Here is an 8,947-nt window from a genome sequence, read left to right on the forward strand (position 1 = left end):
TTGTGGGGGAAGGAATAGAAGAAAAGGTTACAAGAGAATACGGGCATGGGACAAGGAATGAGAGAGGAGAAAGATTAATTAAGTTTTATAATAAACTTCAGCTATTAATAGCGAATACTCTGTTCAGGAATCACAAGGGGAGGGGGTATATTTGGAAGAGCCCAGGTGATACGGGAAGATTTCGGTTAGATTACATCATGGCCAGACAGAGATGGTTGGTCGCGCACTGAGACACGCGATGACTTGTCCGCCTTGAGCGTCGGCGCATGTGAGGTTCCCACGTGAGTCCAATGGGCAGCGCCGTGTAGAAAGGGGTAGTGGCTTCGCGGTTCAGAAGAGAGCAACAGGAGGAATTGGGTGGTCCGTTTTTCCCTTGTGGAATTGGGGAGGTTTAGAGCAATCTGCGCTTCGGATTGTTTAGAACCCCCCCCCCCCCCCTTGTCAGTCTGCCGTACGTTATTAGCTGCCTCTGTCATGTTTATCGGATTCGGTGTTAACGAATTTATAGAATTAAGGTAAGGGCCGAATTCCTGAAATATGTTTTTATGTTGCCTATCATCTTGCGAGGCGGTATATGTGTAATGTAGAGCATGTTGTACACTTTATGTAAGTCTGAATTTCATGAGTTTTATTTAAACAGTCATTTTTATAAAGTTGCCACCTTCCACCGTAAGAGCTCTTTTAAACACAAATTGCACTTTTGGTGGACAATAGGTTCTTAGTGTGAGTGTTTGTACCATTTCCATCCCTCTTACGGGGTGCATAGTTAATGTGTTTGTGTGAGTTGTTAAAATTTTTTGTTTAAAGTAATCTGGTGTGTTACAGATTTGCACCAGTGTAGTTTTTCAGAGGTCGTTGTGGGCGGTTGTGAGTACGGCAGTGTTGAAAGGGGGCGGAAGCTTCTCAGCCCGAAGGCTCCTACTGTAGCAAACATTTTTTTGTTCTGCCTCTGAATAATTGTAACTTGATATTTCGAGGGTGCTTTTCTGCTTATAATTTTAAAACAGTTTTGAAAAAGCTTTTAGGAATAAAATTCACATTTGTTAAATTGTAACTTTATATTTGAAGGGTGCTTTTCTGCTTATAAATTTTAAATCTGTTTTTGAAAAGGCTTTTATGAATAAAATTTCCGTTGGTTGAAATTTAATTTGTTTCCATCAGTTACTCCTTGGCAACTACTTGCATGCTCACATAGTGTGTTAATGTTCTTGATGAATCGCTAGTAAACAAAGTAAATTCTTTAAGGAAAGATTTTGAAAGTAAATTTCACGGTTCACTCTCCCTAACCTCTTGTTTATCTACGTGAGCCAATGTCTGTGATTCGTATGTTGGATAAACATTTAGTTATTGTTAAGTCAACATGTCCAGAGGCACCTCAAAAATTTCAAAGGCCCAAAACTGTGGGTCCCCTTTCCATTGTCGAAATGTCTGTCTCTGGCATCCAGCGCTTTTACAGAGGAAAACTTAGCTATCTATTTTTGTGCGCAATCATCCCATTCTGCTAAAGCATTTCTCCTCCTCCCAGTCTTCCGGGCTGTAAACTGTTTCGCGGCAGCGGCCTCCTGTGACACAGGACATCCTATCTGTGTTTGTCCGCAATGCTTGGACGCCCCGGTGTGGCAAATACAAAGAACTGACTGGCCCACAGGCTATTGATTTGCACCTCCTTCCTGTGTCCATCTGCCCAGTGGCTCAGAGCAAGGCCGCCTACGTTTACTCACCTGACAGCCCATGTACTTTTGCACTGTCTAGAATGCTTTCAGTACTTTCTGATTTATGTAATAGCATGTGAATCGGAGTGGCCGCACGTTTAGAGGCGCCATGTCACGGAATGCGCGGCCCCTCCCGCCGAAAGTTCGAGTCCTCCCTCGGGCATGGCTGTGTGTGTTGTACCTAGCATAAGGTAGTTTAAGTTAGTTTAACTAGTGTGTAAGTCTAGATACCGATGACCTCAGCAGTTGTGCCGGCCGGAGTGGCCGAGCGGTTCTAGGCGCTACAGTCTGGAGCTGAGCGACCGCTGCGGTCGCAGGTTCGAATCCTGCCTCGGGCATGGATGTGTGTGATGTCCTTAGGTTAGTTAAGTTTAATTAGTTCTAAGTTCTAGGCGACTGATGACCTCAGAAGTTAAGTCGCATAGTGCTCAGAGCCATTTGAACCATTTTTTGGAACAAAGTCCCAATTTTTACATGTTCAATTTTTGTACAATCCAATCTAGCCATTATCGCGAACGATGATAATGGAATGATGATGACAAACACCCAGTCTCCGGTCAGAGAAAATGCACAATCCGGCCGGGAATCGAATCCGGAACTCCGTGATCCAGAGGCAGCAACGCTAGCCACTGGACCACGAGCTGAAGACTGGTCTTTCATTATGAATTTACATACGTTACGTGACTGTTTCCGCAAAAGTGGTCGAGTAACACAGGGTCACCACGGGTCAAATTTTAAAAATTTCCTGATTATATTTCTTACTAATATTATCAATTTTTTTCCAATCTCATTACTGTACTGAACGAGCACCACAGTCTCTATCATATTATTCCCATGGTCCCAAGGCAAGATATACGATGCTGACAGGAGACTAGTTACGCAAAAGTTACCTGTGCATTTTAGTTTTCTGACTGGACACTGCTAACGTGTTACTATTCTAGGTGTGCATCTCTGTATTTGTTCGAGCTTTATTGTCATGTCTACTTAATGAGAACCCCAAATGCTGGAAAAATACTTTATAATTGGTCACATTGGGGACTAGTATGTGCTTTCCTTTACAGATACACTGCATCTTCCCAGAACCCTTCCAACAAATCAGTGTTTCTTTCGGGTACCCTAATACTAATTATCTGTATTCATTCCATTCCATGCCACTTTTTGTTTTACCCCTAAATATTAAAACGATACAGTATGCTTCAGATGTTCATAATTTATCTTGTAATAAGAACCTGATGGGCTGCTTCTTTTTGTTATAGGCATTATCCAGCATTTACATTTAAAGTGAGTTGCCATTCACTGGACCAAGTGAAAATTATGTCCAAGTCTTTCCGCATTTCCTTGCAACTGTCTAACGACAATAATTTCCTTTAGACAACAGCATCGACAGCGGAAAATGGGATAATGCTGCTGCTCTAAAAAATCGTCTGTGTATAGTGTGACCATAATAGGTCCTTTTATGCCTCCTTGGGGCACACCCAGCGTTATTTTCGCCTCTGCTGAGCATTCGTTACTCAGTGTATTACCCAGCAAAGATTTAATTTTGACGACATATTTTTTCTGGTACCTTTAGAAACCAATTCTCACAGGCCTGAACACTTTTTCTTGGCGTTTTTTGCTTCTTGAATGTACATCGATGTGTGCGACGAATGCTATCAAATTTTTTGTTCAGTGAATTGATCACAATATTACATAATTTCTTCTCCTTCTTTTGCCTGTGCAGCATCGACACAGTGTCGACATGATCATTAACGGATTTGACATGATTAATTTAAGGTGTGGCGGATGCACTGCCTACTTCCACCCCGGTACTAAAAGTTTTATATAATTCAAAGTCTGCCGGCTGGGATGGCCAAGCGGTTCTAGGCGCTACAGTCTGGAACCGCTCGACCGCTACTGTCGCAGGTTCGAATCCTGCCTCGGGGATGGATATGTGTGATGTCCTTAGGTTAGTTAGGTTTAAGTAGTTTAAAGTTCTAGGCGACTGCTGCCCTCAGACGTTAAGTCGTATAGTGCTCAGAGCCATTTGAACATGTCCGATTTGTCTTCTGACATGTGAGATTAGAGGGGTCCTGCATCCAGGCAATGAGATTCTAAGTTTCGGCTCCGCTACGAGTGATCACTCACGCAGAAGACATGTTTTTACGAGATAAACACGTACACTGCTTTGCCTCCAGCAAAGCAGTACCTAATCAAGAGACCAATTATGTCTATAGAATCATTGGTACTGTTGTTGTTGTGGTCTTTAGTCCTGAGATTGGTTTGATGCAGCTCTCCATGCTACCATAGCCTGTGCAAGCTTCTTCATCTCGCAGCACTTACTGCAGCCTACATCCTTCTGCATCTGCTTAGTGCATTCATCTCTTGGTCTCCCTCTACGATTTTTGCCCTCCACGCTGCCCTACAATGCCAAATTTGTGATCCCTTGATGCCTCAGAACATGTCCTACTAACCGGTTCCTTCTTTTTGTCAAGTTGTGCCACAAACTCCTCTCCTCCCCAATTCTATTCAATACTTCATCATTAGTTATGTGATCTACCCATCTAATCTTCAGCATTCTTCTGTAGCACCACATTTCGAAAGCTTCTATTCTCTTCTTGTCCAAACTATTTATCGTCCACGTTTCACTTCCCTACATGGCTACACTCCATACAAATGCTTTCAGAAACGACTTCCTGACACTTAAATCTATACTCGATGTTACATTCCTCTTCTTCAGAAACGCTTTCCTTGCCATTGCCAGTCTACATTTTATATCCTCTCTACTTCGACCATCATCAGTTATTTTACTCCCTAAATAGTAAAACTCCTTTACTACTTTAAATGTCTCATTTCCTAATCTAATTCCCTCAGCATCACCCGACTTAATTCGACTACATTCCATTATCCTCGTTTTGCTTTTGTTGATGTTCATTTTATATCCTCCTTGCAAGACACTGCCCATTCCGTTCAACTGCTCTTCCAAGTCATTTGCTGTCTCTGACAGAATTACAATGTCTCATGGGTACTAACATCCCTGTTATCGTACACCCGTCTGCGAGTACGTGCGGTTGTGAAGCTGTAGCGTGCCGGCGGCGTTCAGTGCGTTTAGCAGGACATACACAAAAGGCGAGAGGGACGGTCGCTGTCGCAAGTTGGGCCTGACTGGGCGTTGTATCGCCCGCGTCCGGCAGCGACCTTGCCGTTGTGTCTGGGCCGCGGGTCGGCCACCTGTGCGCTGCTGTTGTGTCTGCTCCGTCGCGGAGTCAGCGCGCTTCGCCGACGCACCCAGCATAAACAGCGGCGGGCCGCGGGCCGCGGGCCGTCGTAATTATCTCGAGCTACCCTCTGTGCTTTCGCTCTGGCTTTCGCCGCCACAAACCTGACGTCGAGTTCCGCACCGCTCACAGTGAATCGGAAACAACAGTAGTCGCCACAGCACCTTCGGAGGAGGCCCGCATCGCCGGAATTTCTCGTTACTGCTGGTGCTATTACATCATCTCTGTTGAGTGCCACATTCAACGACTATGGTGTCTGTGTAGTGAATGGACGTTACTAAAATGGTTCAAATGGCTCTGAGCACTATGGGACTTAACATCTGTGGTCATGAGTCCCCTAGAACTTAGAACTACTTAAACATAACTAACCTAAGGACATCACACACATCCATGCCCGAGGCAGGATTCGAACCTGCGACCGTAGTGGTCGCGCGGTTCCGGGCTGAAGCGCCTAGAACCGCTCGGCCACAGCGGCTGGCGAATGGACGTTACTCACAACCTTAATTGCAACACTTTGTGGTCACCGAGTTCTACACAATCCTCTATTACTAAACCCTCGTAAAATTTACGATTGCTGTAGGGTATAAAACAGAACATTTTGTACTTAATTTGGTATGTAACGCACCATTGGCAAACTAATAATTGTAATTAACTCATACTCTACAAATTTTGTCTTCCTGTGAACAAAATTTTCAGTAGTAACATTTATGATGCTTTAGTAGAAATGTAACACTTTCTTCCCTTTAGTATTCTGTGGTTAAAGATTACCCATCCTTCAAAACTGAATAACGCCAAAACTAACAAAATACTATCTGACTATTCTCACTTATGGTTCTACAGACATCTGTACTTATATAGCGCAACGAATCATTTTGTTTCATGTTAAAGTTGGTATTCGGCTTCGCACTGATTGATGAAGTTGCTAGATGTTCTCCTGAGGGATATCGTCTACGTCTACGTGGATACTCTGCAAATCACATTTGAGTGCCGGGCAGAGGGTTCATCGAACCACCTTCACAATTCTCTATTATTACAATCTCGTATAGCGCGCGGAAAGAATCAACATCTATATCTTTCCGTACAAGCTCTGATTTCCCTTATTTTATCGTTGTGATCGTTCCTCCCTATGTAGGCCGGCATCAACAAAATATTTTCACATTCGGAGGAGAAAGTTGGTGATTGGAATTTCGTGAGAAGATTCCGTCACAACGAAAAACGCCTTTCTTTTAATGATTTCCAGCCCAAATCCTGTATCATTTCTGTGACACTCTCTCCCATATTTCGCGGTAATACAAAACGTGGAGCCTTTCTTTGAACTTCTTCGATGTTCTCCGTCAGTCCTAACTGGTAAAGATTCCACACCGCGCAGCAGTATTCTAAAAGAGGATGGACAAGCGTAGCGTAGGCACTCTCCTTAGTAGGTCTGTTACATTTTGTAAGTGTCCTGCCAATAAAACGCAGCCTTTGGTTAGCATTCCTTACAACATTTTCTATGCGTTCCTGTTCCAATTTAAGTTGTTCGCAATTGTAATACCCAGGTATTTAGTTGAATTTACGGCTTTTAGATTAGACTGATTTATCGTGCACTCATGTGGATGACCCCACACTTTTCCTTATTTAGGGTCAACTGCCACTTTTCGCACCATTCAGATATCTTTTCTAAATCGTTTTGCAGTTTGTTTTAATCTTCTGATGACATTATTAGTCGATAAACGACAGCGTCATCTGCAAACAACCGAAGACGGCTGCCCAGATTGTCTCCCAAATCGTTTATATAGATGAGGAACAGCAAAGAGCATATAACATTACCTTGGGGAACGCCTGAAATCACTTCTGTTTTACTCGATGACTTTCCGTCAATTACTACGATCTTTGACCTCTCATACAGGAAATCAAAAATCCAGTGACATAACTGAGACGATATTCCACAGACACGCAATTTCACTACTAACCGCTTGTGTGGTACAGTGTCAAAAGCCTTCCGGAAATCCAGGAATACGGAATCGATCTGAAATCCCTTGTCAATAGCACTCAGCACTTCATGTCAATAAAGAACTAGTTGTGTTTCACAGGAACCATGTTTTCTAAACCCATGTTGACTGTGTGTCAATAGACCGTTTCCTTCGAGGTAATTCATAATGTTCGAACACAATATATATTCTAAAATCCTGCTGCATATCGACGTTAACGATATGGGCCTGCAATTTAGTGGATTACTCCTACTACCTTTCTTGAATATTGGTGTGACCTGTCTAACTTTCCAGTCTTTGGGTACGTATCTTTCGTCGAGCGAACGGTTGAATATGATTGTTAAGTATGGAGCTAAGGCATCAGCATACTCGGAAAGGAACCTAATTGGTATACAGTCTCTACCAGAAGACTTGCTTTTATTAAGTGATTTAAGTTGCTTCACTACTTTGAGGATATTTACTTCTACATTACTCCTGTTGACAGCTGTTCTCGATTCGAATTCTGGAATATTTACTTTGTCTTCTGCTGTGAAGGCATTTCAGAAGGCTGTGTTTAGTAACTCTGCTTTGGCAGCACTGTCTTCGATAGTATCTCCATTGTTATCGCGCAGAGAAGGCATTAATTATTTCTTGCTGCTAACATACTTCACATATGACCAGAATCTCTTTGGATTTTCTGCCAGGTTTCGAGACAAAGTTTCGTTGTGGAAACTGTTATAGGCGTATCGTGCCAAATACTGTCCAACGGGCGCTTTAGATGGTAAAAATCCCGAATTGGTTGGAGGGCTCTGCACATAATGCTCCAAAAGTTCTCAATTGGTGAGAGATCCGACGACCTTCCGGTCAAGGGGATGGTCTGGCAAGCACGAAGACAACTCTATCAACCAATGCCAAGGCGAATAACTGGTTGTATAAGGGCCAGAGACAGACCAAGGTGTTACTGACTCGCACAGTCTGTGACGCTCTTTTTCATGAATTAATCGTCCGATTTATCTGAAATCGAAATCAATTGTTTGTCTGTACATGCAAATCATATTTACCGGTTTCTGTCCCAATCGGATTATTCCTTAGTGGTGTGTGGTTTTTCTTTTTGTTCAAGAGTGTACTTCAGTATTATCTATTGGTAGATTTTCCTGTTGCTAAATGTAAGTGTTGTGGATTGGCAAGACAGCCAACCCACTATGAGGAAGCCGAAAGTCACGCGTTTAAGCTCACGCAGGCTGGCGTGAGGTCTGTAACAGGACAAGGGAATTATACTAGCAAAAAACGTACGTAGCTGCTGGAATACTTAACTTTAATCCATAATTGGTGAACATCGCTCTTGACGGTACATGTTTTACAGCATCAATAGTAACTGGTAATGGCGCCTTGCTACGTCGCAGCAAATGACGTAGCTGAAGGCTTTGCTAACTATTGTCTCGGCAAATGAGAGCGTAATTTGTCAATGAACCATCGCTAGCAAAGTCGGCTATACAACTGGGGCGAGTGCTAGGAAGTCTCTCTAGACCTGCCGTGTGGCGGCGCCCGTTCTGCAATCACTGATAGTGGCGACACGCTGGTCCGACGTATACTAATGGACCGCGGCCGATTTAAAGGCTACCACCTAGCAAGTGTGGTGTCTGGCGGTGACACCACAGTAACATGAATCCCTAAATAATATTTAACACCTGCCTATTAGGCAAGATAGAAACCCAAATTTATGCTCGCATGTAGCAAGAAGTTATATTTCATTGACGTAACCTTGCAACACCACAGTGTCGCCAATATATTAAATTAAATGTCGATTAGCCGCCTTCTCGAAGCTCCAGAAGTAACTTATCGTTTGTGGTCTGAAAATAATTTACTTTGGAAACATCTAGCACAAACAGAAGTAGCTTTGATTGAAAAATCTGACTTGGATTCAGCACGAGGACATTTAGTTTATTACCCTATATCATTTGCTTGCTCGCTTCTACTGTCTGATAAAATTGGTACTTCAGCTAATTAAATTTATTAAATTTGCTGTTCTGAA

This window comes from Schistocerca americana, chromosome 3 (assembly GCF_021461395.2).
Source record: "Schistocerca americana isolate TAMUIC-IGC-003095 chromosome 3, iqSchAmer2.1, whole genome shotgun sequence".
NCBI lineage: Eukaryota > Metazoa > Arthropoda > Insecta > Orthoptera > Acrididae > Schistocerca > Schistocerca americana.